We start from the raw sequence: 23,795 nt of genomic DNA, 5'->3' as shown, positions 1-23,795 counted from the left end.
TTTCTCCTTGGAGATTTTCAAGGCTGGACTGGACAACAGTCTTGAGCAACCTGATCTGAATTCGGTGTTGCTTCAAGCAGGAGGTTGGACTGAATGACTTTCTGAGATTCCTTTTGACCTACGTTATTCTATGAAGAGGTTTGACCAGTGCTGGCAGTTGACCATGAAATCAAACACTTTGGGAGCTGGACTCTATCAGGTTAGTGCTCTGGGGTCTTTCCTGTTGTAATAAGCAGGCAGGTCTATTCCTTCATGTGAACATGGAGCCTCATCAAAAAAGGACGCCTTCACTTTGGTGTGAGACCTGTGGGAGCTGTGTGTTCCTGGAAGTTGCCTCCCCACTCATGCATCGATCACATCCTCCTTTCTTCCAACATGCTAGATAATTGCTTTTGTAGGTGCGCTGTGGTTGTTCTTGCCTGGACTTCCAGAGCCAAGACAGGAGGCTTAGAAGTCACTTCTTGGATCACTATTAGGCAAACAGGCATGTTGGGGTTGCTGACTGATCTGAACTCAACGCTGCTTTGGTTTCCCTTGCTTCTATGGTAAGCAACTCGCCTGTTTTACCTGCCTGGCCTACCCCATTTTTTTAAAGAAACAAGGCATTTTAAGGTAGCAGTGATGATTTGGCATGTGTCTATATGTGTTCTTTAACCATGAGAAGGAAGAATGGTCCATGGGCCAGGACATTTGCTATGAGTCAGTCTGAAGCCCCTGCGCATCCACAACCTTTCTGATGTGACTGTTGTCAGGCCACTAAGCCTCGTTGTCCACCAGCCCTTTAGGAGTCATAGTGCTGCCTTGCCTCCCAGGAAAGCTGTGTCAGTTTGTAGGGGTAGATCCTAAACAAGCATGTTAAATGGGAGCAAATGTTAACAACATTCCTGATCTTTTACTTTAGAGAAATTCTTGAAACAGTATTTTGAATCGCAAACACAAGCAATTAAGACTTTCTCTCCATGTTCCTGGCCAGTATTGAGACTAGCCAAAGACTAGAGAAATCATTCCTGGACTTGCTTAATGCTTTGTGCATCACGGAAAGGACCTGATGGAGAAACTTACTGCGAGCAAGTCAGTTCCACCTTCTCGATGCCAATTTCACAGCTTTAATATGAAGAGTTGTATTATTCACAGCCTCCTTGGAGCTTGTCACTGAATTGCCACTGTAATGGCTTTGTTCCTTTTAACAGCCTATAGCTAGAAGTGTTTGGAGAGTGAGAAGCACAGATTTCAGGCCCAGAACTAGCGTTCTGGCAGCAAAGTGACCCCTGAAATTGCAAAATGAATATTTCTAGGGGAAAAAAAAATCCTTTGTGTTTTCAGCCCAGATTGAGCCATTTTAGTTGAAACTTAAGTTGTTTCATTCCAAAAAAAAAAAAAAAAAAAAAAAAAAAGCAAAAACCCAGCAATCAAAACCTTGTCTGAATCCTGAACTTTCCCATCAGAAATGCCATTCTGTGCCCAATAAGATTTGTCATTTGAATGGCTCGTCCCCTTTTCTTTCTTCTAGGAGGTGAGCGCTAGCTACTCTGCATCTCCCCTCCCTTTGAGTCACTGAAGAACGAAGAACGTCAGAGGACTGCTGTGACCACGGGGCCTCTTGGGCAGTGGCATCTTGGCTGAGGAACCAGACTCTCATGGGGGGACTACAGCTCCCATAGGGCACTGCAGCTGCCTGTCTGAACCAAAACGCACAGGTTTGAGCTGAGAATGGTTTTCGGCTTCTGATGGCAAACCAGAATCGTTTATGCATCCGTCAACTAGTAAGTCCCTCTGCATGTGGGATGTTCACCGTGGGACCTGGGGTGTTTGCGCTGGGGAAGAGAGACCCGAGTTCTCAAGCGGCAGCTACGCAACCAGGTATGTTCAGCTGTGAGCACCTTGGCGGATGGGGTGACGGTGGTGGTGCAGTTTTGCGTCGGGAAGTACAACGCGCTTGGTGAAGCGGAACCGCTGCAAGAGGAGGGGGAGAGGTAAAGGCAGAGCATTTTACCCCGGTGGGAGAACAGTCAGGAGAAGGAGGTTAACACCTCTCCCCTGGAAAGAAAAACAAAGCAAAACACAGGCATGCCAGAGCCTCCTTAATGCCTGAGCTGGGACAATGCCTTTTTCTGTCTTCACCTCCGGCAGCCTAAGGCTCTGCCAGTGCAGTGCCCTCTCGTACGGCGAGGACGCGTCCAGGAGGACGTGGAAACCTGCCACCCATTGAGTCACCGACGCCACCTCCCACATCACTTTCCAGCGTGCCTGTCTCCTAATTAGCCAATAAATTCACAAGCGCTTTTCTGTCATCCGCGGGCTGCTCCAGCAGTCTCGCACTGGTAACGTTTCAATTGTGCGTCTACGCACACGCCGGCCCTGCCAGCTTCTGTACTCGGGGCAGGCCGCGGCACCCAGCCAAAACCACAGAAAGGCTTTAGTGAAAAAGAATATGCTCCGAGTATGAGCAAATTGGTGTAGTCCATTTGAGGCGATATTAACCGCTTTCTGCGCGGTGGCTTCTAGGGCACGCCGCCTCGGCGCTGGGAAAAGGGAAAAGCGCTGTGACCCCAAGGCGCACAAATTCTGCGCTGTGCTGAGCCTGGTGCGCTCCATGCCTCATTCCCTGCTGGTGTCCAGGGAGCTGCTCTGGAATTTGTACCTTGATCAGAGAAAGAAGACTCAGGCCACTGCCTCCCTCTACGCTCAACTCTTGCTGTAGAGTGATTAGACCTCGGATTAGCTCCCCGTTTCAACAACCCTTTTCTACCCTGCCAAAAAGATGTTCATGAGTCTGTTGTAACTCAGCTGTGGTACAAGTAATCAGGGGCTCCTATCATTATTAATAATAATAATAAAAAAGGTAATTAATAGCCATTGATAACCCTGGTGATTACAGCCACAGGAACTGGAGCAATACCCTGGTAAAACACCTAAGTAGCAGAGAAGGTATCAGAAGGGCGTGGCAGCATAAGATGCTGAAAATTGAGAGATGCCATGGCAGGGAGGAGATTATGCATGTACTTGTAAAATCTATACCAGGGAGAGAGAGGCGAGAGAAGACAGTGAAGAACAGTAAGTGCTAGTAATCTGTTAAGGAATCGAGGTAATATCAGGAGAAATTTTCCTTCCGAGGATTTGTCTGCTGCCTAGCTGTGCCCCGGTAGAGCCGGGCTGCGGTGCCGTGCAGTGCCTGCTCCCAGTGCCGGCTGAGCCCTTGGCGCGTGGAAGCTGCCTGCGCGATGTGCAGAAGGCAGCCGGCACATGGGCTGCGTTCCCAGGTTTGGGTCCTCTGGGAGCTGCAGGAAAGCAGGGTTTTCCTGGCAAAGAAGGGGCTGTGTGCATTAGGTTATGTGATTAAAGGCTCATCTCCACGAATACGAAAGAGCACAGAGAGAGGATGACCCATGGTGGGGGCTGGAGCTGGACCCCAGGTCGTGCAGGCCCGTGCACTTGTGGTGCCAGCACCTGGAGGGACTGGTGTGAGTGCGTATTGTGGGCGAGTGTGTCAGTGTGGGACTGCTAGTAAATACCAAGCCAGACCAGCAAGTAGGACACAAGGCCTGGGAGACAGACATTGAAGTGGCCGTAAGTCTGGGCTGGATACTGGTGAGACCAGAGGATCTGCAAACTGGCTACTGGAGAGACTAGGTGGTCCAGGCCGGCTGTGGGAGAGTCCCTAAGGCCTGGAGGCTCGGCTGCTAGCAAGGTCGTAAGTTTGGGTCAGTTAGCAGAGAGACTTGCATTTGAGTGTCTGCATCAGGCAACCAGGAGACCATGGAATCCAGGGGCCAGCTACTGGATGGACTGAGTGGTAAAACCAGTGACCAGAGGGATCTATATTGCATATATGTGTATGTGTATATATAAATATATATATATATTTTTTCCATTAGTGGGCTTTCATCCTGACCAGCCAGCAAGGAGAACATGGTGAGGCTGTTGGTGCTGTTTATGTGAGCAATGTTTCCTGTCTGTGTTGATCTGCGTGGCTGGCTGCATGTGTATGTATACATGTATATATACGTCTTATGTATACGTGTGCCTATTCCTATTGGGAATACATGGCCAGCCTTGCTACTGGCTGGACCTGGGAACATGGAGCTGCAGCCGCCTTGCCTCTGTTGTGTTGCTAGATTCAGTAACCATAAACAGTGGATACTTGGACCTTTCTTGGCTGAATGCTAAGAGTTGGAAACTATGGATGTCCTGGGCGGCATGTGTCCCTGTGAGGGGTGTGCCACCTTGGAGAGGCATTCTGAACAGCCCAAAGCACCCGACATCTCTAGGTGACACATTATGGGGCCAACTGTGGACAGTTCTTAGCCAACACAACAGCACGTCTGCTAAAAAGATCTGGGAGTACTGGATGAAAGCAGTGGTAGGGTGAAGATCAGAAAGCATCGTGCTGGAATGGTTTCTGCAGTGAGATGACAGAAGCAAGGCTCTCCTCAAAAAGGACAACATGGCCTTCCGTCTTACAATTTCATTCCATCCAAAGGCATTTATAGCAGGAACATTTCTTTATATAAACTCTTCCATCAGCCGGATGTGCCTCTGCGGGGCATGTTGACACGTCAAATTAAGCTGTGGTTTGGGTGGCAGCCGCCGCGGGCGCGAGGATGTGAAGATGCAAGTGGAACGTTACAGGGAGGAAGGAGGAAGGCTCCTCACAGCTAGAACCTGCGGTTGAGAGCTGGCTCTCAGCGCAAACCACCTTCATCAAAGCTGAGCCGTGCTCGCTGCTGAGCAGGGCGCTGGGATTCTGTCTGCACGTCCTCACTGTCTCTTGGGTGCTGGCTGACAGGGAGGTGGGACATTGAGAAGTGTCCCAATGCTTCAGCCCACGTCCTGTCCTGCACTGACCCCCCTTTGTGGGTGCTCCAAGACGTTCACCTCCTTCTCTCCTCTTCCTCCGCTGTTTTTCATGTCTCTGTGCTTCCCCGTTCTGGCTGGAAACACTGAAATCTATGCCAGGAAAGGCTGTTCTCATGGCATCTTGAGACTGGCTGGCCTAAGCCTGTGAGATTCCCACTTCCATCCAACAGCTTGTCCTACTTTTGGGCTGGACTGGGGAGACGGCTCATGGTGTGAAATGGCTTCCATCTCAGCTCCTGCCTATGGGACCCTCTGCAGCTCCCGTCTCCCTGCTTGCTGGGTTCCCAGCTGGCATGGGTTCCTCGGCATGTCCTCAGCCAAGGCCTCGCTTTGGCTGTGATTCATCATACAATGTGTGGCCAGCTCTGGGTTCAGGGAGGGGAATGAGGAGGAGGAGAGGGCCTCTGGGAGAGCAGGGCACTGGGGAGGCTGCAGAAGACCTTGGTGGGCTAAAACCTTTTGTAACGAGTCTTGGGCTTCCCCAAGATTCAGCCCTTGAGCAAAATGTCAGTGTGAACCTTGCAGTTCAGCTGAATCTTGTGCCTGATAAAAGAGTCAGTCATCTGGGCCCTGTTTCCTGCTTTTCCTACTCAACCCAGAGTTGCAGATTCTCTCCCATCCTTGGACTCAAGGCACTGGGTGCAGCGGATCGGTTTGCATAGTGGTGTCATCTGGCGATGCGTGGCCTGGCACTGTATGTATTGACTCTGGCTGCAGCCTCTTGGGCTGTTTTCTCGCCTACTATCTGCTTGGATGTTGAGAAAGCAGGTCCCTGTCCCTTGACAATACAGGAAGTAGTGCATTTTTCTTTTTTCTCAATAAAATGCCAACATGAGGATACCTACTACAGACCATCAGATATTGCTGAGCCCAGAAATATCAAAACTAGTGTTCTTGTGTCTGTAGGTCAGGAAAATAGATCTGTTCACTCACATAAGGATTTTCACTTGGTGAAAGGGGTGAATAGTCTCTAAGCGTGGGAACAGGCCTTTTAATCTGCCTGGCCCCTACCAGGTAGCAGCCAGCATCCCCAGACAGATGAGACAGCCTGAGGCCATCCCTAGAAAAGCTGTGATATTTACTACTGAAATGGCAGATGTGATCTGCGGGCAGCCTGAATCCAGTCTTTAAACAGCTCTTAAATCCTGTGAATATTGGCAGCTGGAGCTGCAGGCTACCTCTCCGCAGCAGCATGGACACGTGGAGCTGCGGCTGGGAGCACACAAAGCTTTACCAGCACCATGGTTTGGCTTCCTCAGCGCTGTGGAGATGTATGAGCCAGCCTCTGGAACAAGGCAGGTTCAAGACTAGTAACGGAGATGATGTGGAAATGTCTTAGAAACACATCTGCTGCTCCTGCCTCTGGCTTTGTTGAGACCTAATGTAGTTGGAGAAGGAATTGGGGTTTGATTTCAGATTTGCAATACCCTGGGGCTAAAGAATGGCCTCAAATTAATGTATGGATATCCTTGCTAAGGATAAAAAGCTAGCTGCCACCTCTTGCAGCCTTGTGAAATCCCAGCGTGTCTGCAGTTGTCGAGGGATTCCTAGCAAGCCTGCAAAATTAAATAAAGGCACCAAAATCCTGTGGCTAGGACTTATGTGGAAGTTGGCAGTTCTGCCAAAAAGAAATCTGTAGGTAAATGTGGCAGATACGTCATTGCATGCACCCTTACACGATGAACCAAAGCACTTCCGTCAGTGCTGATGGATGCTCTGGAGGGTCCAACAGAAAAAGGGATCAGGGAATACTTAGTTCTTCATGGAGACAAATGTAACACAGTTGCTCCAAAATAAAAACAGGAGGAGAAAAAGAGCAGCGTGTTGAAAAGCATATTAAGCTAGTGCCGAAGTCAATGATGGTGTCCAGTATCTATCAGGAAAAGGCTTAGAAAATGGAGAGGAAAAGCTGCAATGGACTGATAGACTAAAGGAAACATGCTGTGCATTAATCACTGAAAGCACTGCCTTTCAGAGGGGAAAAGGATCCAACTTCTGTAGCAAATGGTAGATTCACAGAATGTAAGACAAAATCAGATTTCTGATCTCCCCCTGCCTGCCCGGGAGTTCCTGCACCTTAATTCACAAGGGAGTTAAAGCATGTCTTTTAGAAAGCCATCCCATCTCAATTTCAAAGGGAGATCCTACCCCACCTTTAGGTAAGTTGTTCCTGTAGTTAATTATCATATTAAAAGGGAAAGAAGTGTGCTTTATTCCAGACTGAATTCGTCTGGCTTCAGTTTCCAGCCACTGGATCTTGTTATTCTGTTTTCTGCTAGATTAAAGAGCCCTCTACTGCGTGCAGACAAAGTGGCAATCTAGAAACAAGGAAGGGTCCAAGGCCAAGTTCTGTTCTTTGTTAGACAACTGCAACCCTGCTAAAAGGAAGAGCGCAGCCCCCGGGTTGCAGACGGTGGAGCTGGGTCACCAAGGGCAGCCTGCTTCGCTGGTGTCCTCCTGGTTACGTGGGCTGAGAAGCCTCCCTGGTTTAACTTTCGGATGGCAGTTCAAGAGGGTGCCACCAGATATCAAGGGAGAAAAAAACACCACCAACCAAATCTTCGTTCCCTCCCCTTTGCTTTTATTTGCTACAGACTAAGTGAGCTCACAGGGACGGCAAGAAATGCTTGGCACCGTGGTGCACATTTGCTTTGCAGAGTGAAGCCACACTTCAGCTCCATCGTGTTGGGCTGGACCCTGGTGTCCCTGCACGGGAATACACTGGCCGTGCAGGAGGTCAGGCTGCATGAGCACCACGCTTCGCATCTGGCGTGGGAGTTGGCAGATTGAAAAATCTCCCAGTGGCTTTGGCAGCATGGAAGAAAAAAAAAATCATTGTTAAAATGTCTATGTGTTTATCCAGCTAATCAATAAGAATAAAATCCAGTTTAATGCGAAACAGACCAACCCAGTGCTCCTGATGGCTGCTCCCAGGCTGGGCACAGCAAGAAGCCTCGGAGGAGGGTCTTGTCCTCGTCCATAGACGTGGGGCAGGGCAAGGAGCTGTGGTTTCCTCCGTAGGTGGGGGACTTGGGCAAGGCCTCCAGCAGCTCTAACGCTGGCTCCGGTGGGGAGGGCAGAGAGGAGACACATCCAGCAAGAACCTGGAGTGGAGGAGGCCAAAGACGGAGCAAAGGGCCCCAAGTTGGACAGCAAAATGAATGCTCGTCCCTTTCCGCCCCCTCTCCCTCCTCCTCCTCCCCGGGCTGACGCTAAGTACAAGCTTCCCCTCCCACAGAATAAAGGCCTTGATGACAAGCTGCCTTCCCCAGAACGGAGTGTCGAGTTGAAATCTGGCCCTGAGGATTTGTGGTGGCTCAGGGCAAAAGTCAAAACAAACACAAACACATTCCCCGGTGCCGATGTCGTCAATGCAACCCTGAAGAGGAGCTGGCAAACTGGAGTTAATGAGCAGAAGAGCCTTTATGCAGGGACCCGGGAGTCCAGGAGGAACTGCATGCTCAGGGGGGACATGGAGGAGGGCCAGGACAGCGATTGTGGAAATAACGGCTTTCCTCGGAGGTGGCAGAGCCTGGGGCTTGCACCGCCAGGTTCTGGAGGAAAAATGGTTTACTGGCTTCTTTCTGGTTGCAACACTGGTGCTTTTCTTTTCCCCGTCTTTAAATAGCTTTCTGCCACGCGGGTTCAGCGGTAGCAAGATCCTGCAGGATTTGCCAAGAGGTGGCAGTGCTGGAGCGATGGCCTGGGTAGACAAGTGCCTATGCCAGACGTGTACGTGTGGCTGCACACAGCGTGCGCGGTGTCTTCAGGGTGAGGCAAAGGGCCGCGGAGCCGGGTAATTGGTAAGCGAGGACTTTGTAGTGCAGCGCATCCGGAACAGCACTTATTTCAGACAGGATGTAGTAGAGTACAAGAGGCTTTTCCTTTAATAAACTGAGCGGCTGGTCAAATGTTGGCTCTGAAAGCATTGCCTGACAGTGTTTCCTAGCATCAGCTGAGCTCCCTGGATTTTTAAACTCTTAGAATATGTAATTCTGCTATAGCACTTTTCATGTGCAGGTTCAGAGACCCCAGGGAGAGCTCAGAGATGCTGAGGTTTGGGCAGATGTCAGTTAAGGCAGCCACTTTTTCTGCTAACAGGAGTGACTCAGAGTCAAAACACAAGTCCAAAACTCACCCACAGTTACACTGTTTGTGTTGGGGAAACAGTCATTTTAGGGCAAAGTGGAAGACTAGATACTGCAGTAGTGGTCAGCAAGGTCTTGTCTTCTGCACAGCACATGCCAGAGTGCTGGCTCCCTTCTTGATGTGTTGGCACAAGAGCAGATTACTTTAGAGGAGATACAAGACGGGCTTCTGAAAGCAGGGCCTGTTGGCAGTGGTTGCTGTAGGACATCTTCACTTTGCTAGGATTCTGGGTGAGGACAGGGACGCGAACAGCTTTTGGCACCATTTGGATAACTCACATCCATACACCCATGCGTGGACACAAGATGTGATATTCACAGTCTGCCCTGTGGCCTCCAGGAGGGGTGGGAGATGGAGGAACTGTTGCATTGCAGAGGACTGGTCTATCACAAGCTGAAACATGGGCCAAAGGATAAAGCTCCCTCATAGTCCACTGAAGTGCCATGGTTTGTGCCAGCTGAGCCTATGTGAATGGTCTAGCCCCAGATCTGAGTTCAGATTCATTATTATTGGGATTTTCCAACAGGTCTGTGCTTTGGGAGGCCTGGCTTTCTTTGCAGGTGTTAAAATCTTTTAAAAACTGTATACACCTATCTAGTTGTCTTGGTTCCCCATCAGCAGAAAGGTAAGACCTCCTAGATTTAAACTTTGGCTTTCAAGGTAAGTGATATTCTCTTACTAAACGCACATTGCTCTAAAAAAATAATTTTAAAGAAAGGTGGCTGAGGGGGGCAGAGAGAGTGGTTTAAGATTCATTGGGAACTTCTACCTGCTGCTGTAAAATAAGCAATGATGTGTGCAATGTGGAGTATTCTTCTAGCTCTGGAACTCTTTTGGGAAGGAAAAGAGAAGCTGCCTCCTACCAGACACCTCCCAAATCTAGACTTTCCAAAGATCTGTGTTAAAGCACAGTTTGGAAGCAGGCGAAGAGGCCTGCAACATTTTCTGTGGAATCAAGTGATTAATAGAAACAATGTGGTCTAATGATCTGCCATCTAAGACGCTACCCGCTGCCACTCAAGATGCTGTGGTTTGAAAGAGCACCAAGTGGAGCTCAGCTCTCCCTTCTGTTTCATTTATAACACTTCGCTGAGAAACATTTATATGTTTCAGCAAGTCTGTGCGGGCGTTAACAACGATGGATGAGAAGCTATGAGATACTGCAATAACAAGCAGTGTGTGCACAGCTCATCCAGCTCCTGTGGCAGTTCCCTAGGGAAAGAAAGAAAGGTTTTCTTTAATTCTCTCCATTCGTTGTCAAGGCTTCTGTTCATCTGGCAGTTGGCTTGGGTATTAGGAATAAATGGGTCTTTGAAACGCTTTTCTTCTTTTTTTCTTATTCTTACATGGCTTTTACTGCTACAGTACCTGAGCTCCGCAGTGAATTATTAATGTATGTGTCCCCAGAGCACTCCAGGAGGACAGGAACTATGGCCATGGGGAGATAGCATGCCTAAATAGCAGAAATATCTGCCTAGGTACAAGATGACTTTCTCTGTTTCAAGAAAGTCACTTGCCTTCTCTGGGCCATGATTTCTTTTCCTGATATTTTGCTGTTGAAACTGATTTTTTTTTCCCCTCATGAGTGTTTTGGACAGCAGGTTAGTTCAGCCCAGGCCTACCAATGGTGAGGATGTCTTTGAGGGACGTTTTGAAGCTGGGTTCATTCTGCAGGTTTTGAGAAGGAACGATGACTGCTTCCAAATGGCTGGGGGTGTTTTGGTGGGAAATGTTTGTTTTTGAACCCATTCAGCAAAACATAGCCATGAACCAGTCTCAGACCTTTTTCTTTTTCCAGCAGAAACAGGGTAAGAGATGGAACATTTGGGCTCTGTTCCCTGCTCTGGGGTGATCTCAAAATTTGCCTCTCTGGCCTGCCTGTCCCTTGGGTGAAGCAGGCTATTTATGCACTGGGGAATCTTGGATTGCATGCTGATTTAGTCACCTATCCCTAGACTAACCAGATTGCCAGCACATTTGCAAGCCAGAGGGAGCAAGGGAGGGATTTGTTTCATCTTGCTTCAAGCCACCTAAGAGTTATTCATCTTGCCTAAATCATCCAGGCTTTCTACGAGAGAAAGAGACAGCTTCGCTGGGTAATTCATCCATCCAAAGGCTGGAGTCTGAGACAGGAGAGATAAATTACCCTCTGACAGGTTGAGCTCTGCCTATGATGATAGAGGGGCCTAGACCAGTAGGTCAGATCAACACCTAACTGTTAGACAGCAACAGTTTGTGTGATTAATCCCACTCCATTCTGAAAATCCCAAAGTTAGTCAATTTTAAACAGAATCCGGGACTCTTGTCTCTGTTTTTGGCATTAGCTACAAAGCCTTACCCTTGCCTGAATTCTGGATTATGGTGCCATGGAAAAAAAGAGTTCACCTTGGACATCTTTCTGCTGTATGGAAAGTTCAGCTCTATTTATATGATTCCTGAAAGATGTTTAGGGCAGGGGAGGGTACAATATAATATGTGCAAGGACTTACTGTATTTACTCCAAAGGGAAAAGGCAGAGTCTACTGCTGGGAGAAACTGGAGGTCATGAGCAAGTCAGTTCTCCAACCATTTTTTCCCCTTCAGAGTGCAGTTGCCTAGTGCAACGTGGGGACCCAATCTCAGCCCAGGCCTGCTGTGATGTTAATGAACGGCTGCGGTTCCTGTCAATGGGAATATGCAGATGTGAGCATCTTGGCACCAACAGAAGATACACCTGTTTACATATAGGCTGAACACAGCTCAGGAGTGGATTATAATGAGATTGTCAGTCTTATCGCCACAGGACATTGCCGAGGCCAAGAGTTTTGCAAAGGTTATTATGGCTAATGCTGAAAAAAAAAAGAAAAAAGAAAGGAGTGTTTTTTTCAAGGAATAACAATAATAAAAAACATAGCATGTTTCAGAGTTTAAACGAGTTTCTAAGTATAAGGATTAAGATGGAGGGCTGATATTCCCACGTCTCTCTTCTGCGGATATCCTACACCACCCTTAAAAACCGCTGGTGTTTTACAGCTGTCAGAGGCAGGATGTTGGGTTGATTGGACCTTGGGGCCGACCTGGCTTGACTTTCCCCTTCCATTCTTTCCAATCAGAGGCTATAAGAAGATGCACTTGATTCGTCCATGAGATGTCCCTAGATCATATGTCCAAGAAGAGGTCAAGAAAATTCAGTATTATCTGTGAGGGAGAAAAACAGGTTTTCTGGCTCTGAGCAGGACATAAAGCATCCAGACTTTCTGCCTCTGCCTGCCCCAAAGTCAAGATGACTTCTTCTTGCAGCTATCCTGAGCCCAGTCCTTGCAGCTTTCTAGTCATATATTTAGCATTTAAAACACTATATTTTACACTGAACTTTAAATTGTCCTCCTCCTCACTGCTTCTGTCCTTTCCCATCAGTGACAGTTGTAGTCTATTTGATACGGGCCAGGTTACTGAACCATGACCGTGTAATTATGGTTGGAGCCACAGAGCTATTTTTATGCCCTGCCAGAGATTGTTCACTTATCAGGAATGTATATTTAAGTGGCAGGCTCTGAACTGCCCGCTATAAATAGGCAAACCCAGCGCCCTCTGTGTTTTCTTTCAACTCTGTCATCTATCACGCCTTCAATTTCCGCAACCACATCAACGTCTGTGCAGGGCAAGACAAGTCAGACTGGAAGGGAGCAGCTGGTGACCTCACTCGAAAAAAGAGAGGAAGAAAGAGGAACACGTAACGCCACCCTAGCTGGAGTGTGGCTATGGCCCCAAAAGCGGTTCAGGGAAATTAGGGGTATGGCCTCTACGTTCTCCTTCGTGGACCTGTTAAGCCGAACTCTTCAGAAGCGCAGGAAGTTTTCCATCACTTTTGGCACACAGCCACACTGCCTGGGGAAGGAAAGCGGTGGCCGGGACCGTGGTTGGTGAGCGGCATCTTTGCAGGATGACTCTGGCTGCGGCGGGGATGGCCTCGCTCCTCGTGGCCGTGAGAGCTGCAAGGCACCTCCCTGAGCCTGGCCAGGCTCTTGGAGTCATTCCAAGTGGGAAACAACCTCCTCCAAGTCCCACTGCTCCATGGGACGGGACATGCAGTTGGGTGCCGGGGTGAACCCATAAACCAGGGACACCAGTGACCCCCCAGGAACCTTGCACCACGGATAGTCTCGCAGCGGGCTCAGCCCGGGGGCTGTATCGTCCTGCTCAGGAGCTGCACGCAGCTCAGTAGCCCCAGGCCGTCCCTGCTGCACTGGCACCTCTAATGTGGGGGCTGTACCGTCCCATGCATTTTGTTCACCTTTCTTCTGCCCTGGTGTGCAAGACCCGGTGTGAGCTACTGTGACAGGAGAACATTCCTGGTGCTGGAGGGGGGGTCACGCGATGGAAGAAGGGCTGTCATGCAACCTGGTAGGGTTAACTTTCCTTTCAGCATGCCCTTGTTATTGCCTGACCCCAGGGCCTCTGCGCTGCTCTGTATCTCTGCACAGCAGCTTCTCCCTGTCAGCAGTCAGCTGCCAAGGGGTGACACGAGGGCCTGGATGCTGGGACAAACCAGGCAGGAGCTGACTGCACCGATTTCAGAGTACCTGTGGTCCAGGAGAAATAAACTCCACCCAGAAGTGCTCATCCTATTAAGGGTGAGCGAAAAAGGGTAAGAAGCAAATTGAGCTGCTTGTGGATGTGTCAGAACTGGCATTTTCCAAGCCGCATTTCACTGTTCTCTGCGCTGGAGTGTCTCTTGGTGATGCAAGGGACAAATGCAGTCATTCCTAAGACCGTGTGGGGAGGCTCCTGCCAAAGCAAGGGTAGTGATATCATCATATCCCTGTTCTGTAGCACCACTGAGAAGTCCTGCACTATCCAGGTTTAAAGTCTTCATTCTGTTGGATGCTTCTTTTAAATACAGATGTGGTGTCACCAGAGGTGGACATAATGTTCTCTCCAAGGAGTGGCCCTCAGGTACCAATAGTTTCTCTTATGTAATGGCCATCCAGTGCTCAACTTCCTCCGATATTTCCACTTGTTTGCAGCTGACAGCGCAGGTTCCTCACATGGGCATTTCTCTGGCGTGATTCTAGCATGGTGGCATGAAACCTCAGAGGGTTTCAGTGTCTGTTGTTCACCAACACTTTTGTTATTTTCTTACACCGTTCTAATGGGGAGAAAAGATTTCTTTTGCCAATATACTCCAGGGCAGTAGATACCAACTGAGGATTCTCTGCAACAATTGCAAAATTTTGATGTGCCATGGAAGAGGTAAAAAAATCACTCTCCAGGACAAGATATCAGGTTGGACCTGCTGCACTGAACAGAGCTCTTGTATATCCTCCGAGCATGCCTTGCACCTTTCAGAGCATAGGTCCTAACTCTTAGATAACGCTGAGCTCAGCAGGCTCCAAGCAGAGTCTCCTGGTTGCCTCTCCAGCTTTGCCCAGGACCGCAATGGCCTAAACTGGGCATCTGCCCTGGTCTAGCAGGGAGGAAGAACTGAAGGCTGGCATAGATCCAGGGTATGTTACCGTCAGTGGGGCCTATATGCTTATACTTGTGCATAAGTATATGCGTAGCAAGTTATAGGCATGATTTGGCTACTCTCGGTCTCTGAGCAAGGCAGGAAGTTGGCCAATTCTTTCCAATGCTTCACATTTTCTCAGGTGCCGTCCATGACCCAGACAAAGCTTCTCGGAAAGAGCTTGGGCAGAAGTGTTATTTGGGGCTTATTTGGGGCTGATTCATTGCATGGATAGGGACATATATTTTGGCAGAATCACCTTAGGAAAAATAAAAACAGTAAGTTAAAACAGTGATAAACAGCACAGTGTATCTAGCAGTTTGCCCAGCATTCAAAGAAGTCAGTGGCTAATTACTGAAGGCTATGACATGAGTAAAGTCCCCTTGCTTTACCATCTTGGATGCTCAGCCCAGATACAGCACTGCTGACCGTTTCTTCAACTTGTGCATTTACTGAAGCTGATAAAATGTCTTTCCTCTTGTCTTTCGCATAGCACATCATGTCCCTCATGACTCTTTCTCTGAACTTCTGGCTGCACATTCCTTGGACTCGCTGCCTAGTCCCCTTTTAGCATAGCTGATGCTGTACAGTAACTCTGCTCTTCTTTTCCTTCCAAACTTCTCCCAGGGCCAGAGGAACTTGTGGTTTCATGCAGGCCACTGCGACTTCATTGTTTCTTTGAAACAGACTGGCCGTATCATCACTGTGCTAATCATGCTACTGATAACATATTTCTTGATGTTAGTAAGAAATATAGTGCTGTACATTCCTGTGAATCTTCCTGTGGTTTTGAATTTTGACACTGCACAAGAGAAGAATTTCTGGGGAGATTTTCCTCATATTTTTCCCTGCTGATTTCCCCCAAGGAGCATTGAGGTCAAACCTAGAGTCTCAGTAAAGCAGACATCAGAGGTGTGAATTTGGGATCAGTTTCAGTAGTTGCAATGCAGCCATTTTTACATTATGATGAAATTTCTGGCATCCTGTGACAGAGGCAAATCATTCCCTTTCACCATGAATGCACCTTGCTGCATGAGCAGAAGCAGAATTTCCAATCTGCACTTTGCTGGATCTCCTCCTTCTAACTTCGCTCTTTCGAATTCTGCACACTGAGCATCTCCTGGCAGCATTCACTGTATTTTCCATCCCATATTTCAGTTTTGTTTTGAGGGCTGTAGGGTCTTTTCTTTTTTTAAAAGTCCTATCTAGATGGAAGTCCCTGGACAGCTTGCTGTTTTCTGTCTCTGTTCTCATCAAGGCCTTGTGACCAATTTTTAGATGTGAAATACCCTTTCTAATCTGGCAGTTTTATGGGAGTTGTATGCATTCACCTTGGATCCTGTCCAAAACATCCTGTTTTGGAGATATTTCCAAGCTAATACTGTTGTTTTGTGTTGCTTGGCTACTTTCCTATGCTTTTAAGTTGCACACACTGCCTTTCAGAAATAGCACTATCAGACTTTTGTCACGGCCTTTCCTATTGATGTCATATTACTGATGGGGATTTCTGACACTTATCAGTCCCGCTGGTATTGCATGCCTTTTTTTTTCCTGGAAGGGTCTCTTGTGCCAATACTGCATCAGAAGGGACATTTTTTTCACATCAAATTCTAACCCAAATGCTGAAAGCAATTAACTAGTTGCTGCTTTTCTTGAGCTTGAGCCGCTCATACGAAAATGGAGAGTGAAGACTCATCTAAGTTTAATCAATCTGAATGTAAACTCATCTAAATTCATCCAGGCATTGAATCTGAGCCAATAACCTTGTGTCTGTCTCTGGTCAATGGGAAGAAGTTGGTACTTGCAGAAAGTGCTTCGTCCCTTCCTAAAGTAGCTGTCTCAGATGTGGATGATGCTTTCTGCAAGCTCAGAGCTCTACAATGCCTCCATTTAAATGAGTAGTTAAGATTAAACGCCAAGGATGTCAATCTGCATGCAGATTAAGACACTGAATTTGTAGCGTCTCCATGCAGGCAAGTTGACTAAACTTCTCAATGGAGATTTTGTCAACTCAAGCAATGGGCACCATTCAGTGGCCTAAACATAAGCATTTGCTGATATTTGAGACACCCTAAGAAATCCTTCCCAGCCTGTAGCAGTCACTCCGGAAAGGTTGTCATCTCCTATTAATTCTGTGTCATATCTGTCAACCCAATATGGATGTCTCTAACATTCCAGAAAATCTCAAATGACACTAGACATTTGCATTCAGGCAAATGAATCGTACTGTTGATCTCCATTGACCAGAATGGGAGCCCAGATGCCCTGCTCACCTGTAGATGCCCACGTTATAAATGTGGGTGTCTCAGTGTATGTGTCAATCCCATCCTTGGTTTTCAGGTAAATAAGTAAATGGAAGGGTGAGATCAATCTGATGGGTACAAGGAGGCAAGCACACAGGAACAAGGAAAGAGATAAAGCAATAGCTCTAACTACCTAGCGAGATGGATAGAAGTGTCCTGGGCCATGTGGCTTGCCTCTGATCTTTAAAGTGCTCATGGACTTGTGCTCATCATCTGTCCAAGACGTCCTTGCCTTGTAATAGCATTTTTCTAATGGATGGACATAGTTAACCAATTACACTGAATTCCTAGATACTTACAACACCAGTTTCTATTTAAACCCTCCAAGAATGTGTCATTTTTACAATTGCCTTCATTAAAACCTCTTATTTCCTGGGATACCAAATGCTCTTTCATATCTGATATTGAGCACCAGTTCTGGCCCAGGATCAGACAGACCAGGGTTTTTGCACCTCTGCACTATGCAGCACATCATGGTCCAAAGACATCTGAGCTAGTGCCACCTATTCTGGTAGGTTCAAAGACCATAGGCAATGTGGCCCAGGATGCAGGTCAGGAAGCAGGCTAGTCATAAAAGGGCAGTGGTAATTCATCCTTCTCTCATCGAAGCTTATTATCTTGAGCTCAGTCCTATGCTGACACTCCTCTCCTGTTTTTGGCATCTGATCTGGATCCTTGGCACTGCCTTCTGCTGTACTGGGTAGACCAGCCCATTCTCTTTCATGCGCAGAAGAGTCGGGAGCCAGGTCATACATCATTTCACATTTTCCTCGGCTGACGCTTTGAAATAGGTCAAAACCTTTCTTCTTCCACCAAACCCCTACAGCGGTGAAGGGGATTGTTTGTGATGGAGGAGAAGTGGTTTCATATTTGCCAAAGAGGATGGGAAAGTTGTAACTGCCAGGCTGTTCCCTTTTCACTTCTGACCTTCATCTCTGAAGTGGATGTATAGATCCCTTAAGTGGTGTTTTAAAGTGAAGAGTAATGAGCATCTGAAACGGTGCATGGCTGGCAGGCTGCCATGCCTACAGGAACCACATCTGTACCTCACTATGCCCAGCCACCACTGGGAGAAATTCAAAGGGAGGTGGCACAGACTTGAAGGACCATGGAAGTCCCATTCTTGGGTGGTCTAGACTTTGTGCCACCTCCCTTTTGCAAGGCAAATTTCATCCCATCTGACCAATCCTACTCCTGCCATATGCTTCTGCAGGGAGTTTGCAGCATCTAAAAGGGTTTTCTGAAGAACAGAGCCTCCAGTTTTATAACAACATGGTGAGAATCAGAAAGAGGCTAAGACTAGCCCTTTGTCTCCCAGGAACTCAACAACATATCAAGGGAGAACACTTAGGAGCTCTCTTTCTGTCTGTATTGACATCCTCTCCCTCTCTGTTTGCCACCAGACAGCACTTCCTCAGAAACCCGACCACTGGAAGCTGCCCTAAATTTTACCAGATGATCACTTCTCGAAAGCCTAATGGGGATTGCATGTCTTGAGCAAGTTCCAGGAGATTTTGTGAGGTGGAAGGGTCCAGTTGATGACGTAACAGCAACTCTTTTTCCTCCCATTAAAAAAAATAAATAAATAAAAGAGCAGTTTTGCAGGATTTTTCTCAAACTCATGATTGCTTCCTTGCAAACAAAAATTTTTCCCCTTGACAAATAGCAGGCCAACTTAGTGACAGGTGGAGTGACTAAGGAGGTAACATCCAAACTCCCTTTAACATATGATGTCTTTAACCAGCACTGTCAAGACATTCTCCTCCAAAACATACATTCGCTCACTTAAGAAAATACAGGGCCGTGGGAACAATAAACCCTCTGTTGCCCAAATGCATTTATGTTGGCTCACTTAAGCTTGAGCACTGACATCAAGAGGAGTATATAATTTTTTCTTTCTTCTGTTCCTAAACATACAGGCTTTTCCCATTGGAGTTACAGGAAGGAGCCCTATTAGCACAGGACTAAGATTTTGTTTAGAGGCCTCCAGGCAATAGAGCAAAATCCGCTGGAAAGCAGTTCCTTCCAGGAGAAGCTGGCATCTACCTACAGACTATGTATGCTGCCTTCTTCACCTCTACAGTGACAGAGCGTTAAGAAATACTTGGGACTGTCTTGGTCCTTGCTACTAACTTATTTTGATTAGTGTGGCTTCTCATACGCTGCAATTTCCCTCCCAGCTAGTGGTATTTTCTGTACTTCCGATGGAGCTGGCACTCTGTTATTGATGTTTGCATGACTCCTAGAGCTCCTCAGGAGCTTCTGCTACGCATGGCCATCTCAAACCATCTGCTCGATCTGACAGAAGGGGATAAAGTTGCATTAAATGTATCACAATTGTTTGGAAAGACTGTGAGATGAGGACAAAGATTTTTCAGCAACTGAAAAACTGATTTTTTTTTTTTTTTAAGATATCAATGGGAAACACAAAACCTCTCTGTTTTCTGCTGAAACACTGCTTGCATCAAGGAGAAAAAAAGAAAAAATCTGTTTTTCGTGTATCTTGTCTATTGATATCAGTAAGTAGATGGAAAGATTTCACCCAGAAGCAAAAGATAATGTTACAGAATCAATGTGAACTAGGTCTAGAGTTGAAACACCAGACGAAGGACTGGAATTTCTTCGTCTGAAAGCTCATGAGATCTCTAACTAGGAAGAAATATATGAAAGAAGAAAAACTCCCCAAAAGACCAGGCCAACTTTTGATTCATTTGCAGATGAGCCATGTCTCAATAAGAAGAGAAAAAAAAAACATATTAAACTACCAGGAATATCATAAAAATGTCATGCCTGAGCTGTGTCAACTAGCAAAAATTGTTCTGGCTGTTCCACCAACACAAGTGTGTGTTGAAAGAACATTTTCAGTCCTCAGATCATTTTGTTGCAGGCATCCACTATGACAGAGGAAATATTAGATGTTGTTTTTATTTCACTAAAACAAAGTGTTCCTAAAAAAACCTGTGTTTATTTGACAACACAAAAACTACTTGGAAATTTTTTTGTTATTAAAGTCAGAAAATCAATAAACGAACAAAAAACCAATTTTGAGTTTCAGCACTGTTTTGAACTATGACTTGAGTTTGATTGGTGTCGGTTCTGACTGGTTTGTTCTGGGAACCAAACATCTGTTTTATTTTTGTGGTGTCTTGAATTGGACCTGAACCCAGACTGGATACAACTACACCCAAATCCAAAAGGAGTGAAAAGGCTCTCAGGAGAGCTGTAGGTAGAACTGATTTTTCCTTGGGTCAACAGGTGGGTTTGGATGCCCTTCTTAGCTCCCTGCTGGATTTAGTATTATCTTAATCCTGTGAAAACAGGTACGAGATTGACTCTCTGTCCAATGGGTCGAGGGAGGCATCTCCACCACAGGGGAAAGAGCAAGTTCAGGCTCAGACCTTGTGCCAGCGCACAAGACTGTACCCCGACCCCGGCGCACTTTGTTCACTAGTATAGACGCAACCAGATAGTCTTCTCATCCCATCAAAGTCGATGCAAAATAACCCCGCTAAAGTCAAATGAGTAACATCTGGGATGAATTTGCCTTACTGAAGCTATCTGTATTAAAAAATAAGCAAACAAACAAACAGCCCAACTAACCCCGCTCTCCCCAACAGAAGTATGTGTTGCAGGGTTATCTTCACAGAATATTTTATTTAAGGTTACATGACCAGCCCCAAGCAGAGACTGGTTCTGTATTTCAGAGCCAGGCCAGGAAGAAGACCATTGGCTTTGATTCCTCCTGATCCTCATCTAGAAGAAGCTGTGTCTTAGTGAGTTAAGATTTGGGAAGACAAGCTTGACTGCTAGCCCGGACTCAGGATTTTCCCACAGAGATTTTTTTGTGTGCACTCATTTTCACATATAGCTAATAAAGAGCCGACCCGCATGTTTTATGGCAACTACTCCTGACTTTATGAACAGGAGAGAAAAGCATCCGAGGTTTCCTGGCATATGCTAAAATAGTTTAATCTAAATTACAGTTCATGGTTCTTCTTGCTTTAGGTTTCTTGGGATGACAAGGAAAATATCCCCTCCTCGCCAAGAATCCCTCCACACTCACATCTTCAGCTCTTCATTGAAACTTCTTCATGGTTTAAACATCTCTCCTTTATAACAGGCTCTTCTCCCTCAAGTGACTTCTTTCTGGTTAGAGCCCTAAATCCTCAGCCCAACTCCTGACTCCACATACAAACTAAGCAATTTAACTACAGCATAACATGTTATTTTCCATTCTGTCTTCCCTGCATCATTATCAAAGCTGATGGGAGAGGATGCAAAATGTGCACTGCACCGGTGTACCATAACTGCTCTTCCCAAAGGGATTTATCACCCTGACACACACATTCATGCCCTGAGCAATAAAGAAACTCTGCTATTTTGATGGGAGATGGAAACAAAAGAATTCTGGCCAAAAGGGCCTATCTATAAGAGATGTTTCCAGCTCAATACTGAAGTGGTAGAAAGTTAGGATAAACATCCAAATATTGGTTATCCATCTGAATTGAGTATGCAGACATCCCTCTTTGGTTAAAATGCAAATCTTTGGACTGTGATAGAAAGGATAAAAGGAAAGCCATTTTAAATACGAAAAACTTAAAATGAGATAGTTTTTTTCCCCCCTGCAAGCAATATTTTCCCCCATGAATGCTAAACCAAAAAGAAACAGGAGTTATAATTTAGATTGAATTATTTTAACATATCCCAGTCCACTGGATTTAAAAGGTTTTAAATAAATTAGCATAAATCCATCTATGGTTATTAAGCATGATAGTCCAGATGCAGATTTAATCTCAGTAAGTTCCTAAATTATTGCCTCCCAGAGGCTGGGGGTATAGTCCAAGAGGACAGCTCTAATCTTGCTTTCCTTCTTATAGACTTTTTCTGTATATTTGGTGCTTCTCACTGTCAGAAACAGAGTAAAAACTTTGGTTTGACTTGGTGTGGGTGTTCTTATGGTCTTAAACCAGTGCATTAGGTTTAGTAATGCTTAATAAATAAGCAATATTTATCAATATCATTAATATAAGTAATAATTATATTAATAATATTATGAATACAGCATACTTATTATAAGCTATTAAAATAAATATTAATAAATAAGGTTAATAAATAATGCTCAATAAATAAAAGGTAATGCTTTTTATTAAATCAACTGATATATTTTGAAAATAACAGACTAGCTTTCAAGCACAAATGTTCTTTCTCAGCTTTGAAATAAAAGCAATAATTGTCTCAGATAAATTATAGTTCAAGAACAATTACTCATGGTTGACTCGATCAAGTTAATCACGGCATCTGAGGAGGAAAATGATTGATATTTGCAACAAAGAGGGAGTATTAAGAAGGCAAAATGTATCTATAAAAATGCATTCGTTACGAAGGGGAAACATAAAAAAACCCCTGTTAATCTATATTTGAAGCCATTCCTTTCACACCATTTTTTACTGGCTGAACAATCATTTTTAATAGCCCATTTTCAAATGTCTCTTTGTAGCCCAGATTATTACTAAAACTTTTTGGAAAATCAAATTTCCATCCCAGGGGAAATGCCAACATTTCTACATTTGTTTTTATTCCAAATTGGAACACAGAGGTGAAAATCTGAAACTTCTTGTGAAATGGCATTTCCAAAAAAGTCCAGTTGGAAATGTTTTTTTGTTGATAACATTGACTCACTGCATTTCAGTATTGTAGGATTATTTCTGTTTGATGTATAAGATCGTTTCATTTTGACAATGCTAAGGGTTTCATTTCAACATGACAGAAATGCTTTATGTCAAAATAACACGATGGTATGAAATACTAAAGATGTTACTGAATATCATTTCTAAAAGGCAAAACAAAATTAGACAAAATAATAATGTCTACATACAGTGGGCTTTACCTCATTAAATAAAATGCCCTGGCAATCCCAAATAAAAGGAGAAAGTTGAAATGGCAAATTCAAAGTTGCCGCGATGGTTTGGGTTTTTTTTTTTTTTGACAATTTTTGTTGAGAATTTCATGGAAATTGAGCTACACCCACAAAATATTTGGGTTTCATTGACACTGCATTTGCCAATGGAAAATTGTCCCATCCAAAATTTTCCGCCAGGCCTGCTCAGAGCATGCTTTGGCCCAGCAATGCGGGTAGGCGACAAGCCAGGTCTAAAAAAACACGGGGCCTGATCCTGGCCTCCTAGGGTAGTCCAACAGGGACCTAAGAAGTAAGTGCAATTAATATAAAACCAGCTGGTCAGCCAAACCGCGCTGCGAAGCACAAAGTTGAGAGAGGCTATTCTTAACAAGGGTTCATCAGAGCGGAGCTGTGAAGCTCCTGCTGCCTAGGAGGTACCTGCGGAACGTGTTCGTGCCGGGTAAGACACATCGTGCTGTCCCACGGCATCGAATGGCACAGACTGGGGCAGGGTTTGTGCAATAACAGGCAAAGTGAGACGTTTGGGCAATGCTGAGTGTGCGGATAAAGAGCTGTGGTTGCTCGGAGCCGTGAGTGCTCAGCCCTTCGCAGAGCGGGATCCGACACGTTTGAGGTCTGAATCCAACATTTTCTTTGGAGATTAAGGATGGGTTGCAAAACCTTTCCCAGTGCATGAGCCCAAGACGGTTAATAGACACATTAAATGGCACAGCAAACCCTTCTAACCCCCACCCTGGCAATCCCGCTTGCTCTGATGATTTACAGCTAGCTCAGACAGGTTTCCTGCCATGTTCCAGGTGCTTGGGAAAGGAGGAGGAGCAGGGACACAAGACAGGACAAGCCGTTTCAGAGTATTTCCTCTCGAAGGGCCAGTTTGGCTGGGGAGGTGTGACATTGTTCTCACACCGCAGGCTGTGGCTCTGATGTCCCACGGCTTCATCCGTGGCAGAAGCCAGGCTGTCCTCAGCACGGGGAGGAAAGCGAGCAACAGCTTCTCCAGCGAGGGGTGAAACATTTATTCCAGGAGAACCATGGGAGCAATTCCACCAAAAAAAACCCCCGGCCAGACGTCCCTGTT

The 23,795-nt window shown here is 46.1% G+C and overlaps 1 long non-coding RNA gene across 3 annotated transcripts in view; it reads left to right on the top strand.

Annotated features, from left to right (window-relative positions):
- Positions 1-23,795, top strand: part of LOC112989009 (uncharacterized) — a 74,931-nt gene that overhangs the window by 28,861 nt on the left and 22,275 nt on the right. For 2 of the 3 annotated variants that reach the window (XR_003260689.2, XR_010389174.1), the window contains exons 3-4: positions 1,511-1,860; positions 18,717-19,846. This is a non-coding gene — a long non-coding RNA (uncharacterized LOC112989009). Of the gene's footprint in view, positions 1-1,510; positions 1,861-18,716; positions 19,847-23,795 lie in introns of those variants that run through there. The other variant, XR_010389175.1, reaches the window with a different exon arrangement.

Source organism: Dromaius novaehollandiae, chromosome 4, assembly GCF_036370855.1.
Source record: "Dromaius novaehollandiae isolate bDroNov1 chromosome 4, bDroNov1.hap1, whole genome shotgun sequence".
NCBI classification, from domain to species: Eukaryota; Metazoa; Chordata; class Aves; order Casuariiformes; family Dromaiidae; genus Dromaius; species Dromaius novaehollandiae.
This window is presented reverse-complemented; position numbering and strand designations above follow the sequence as displayed.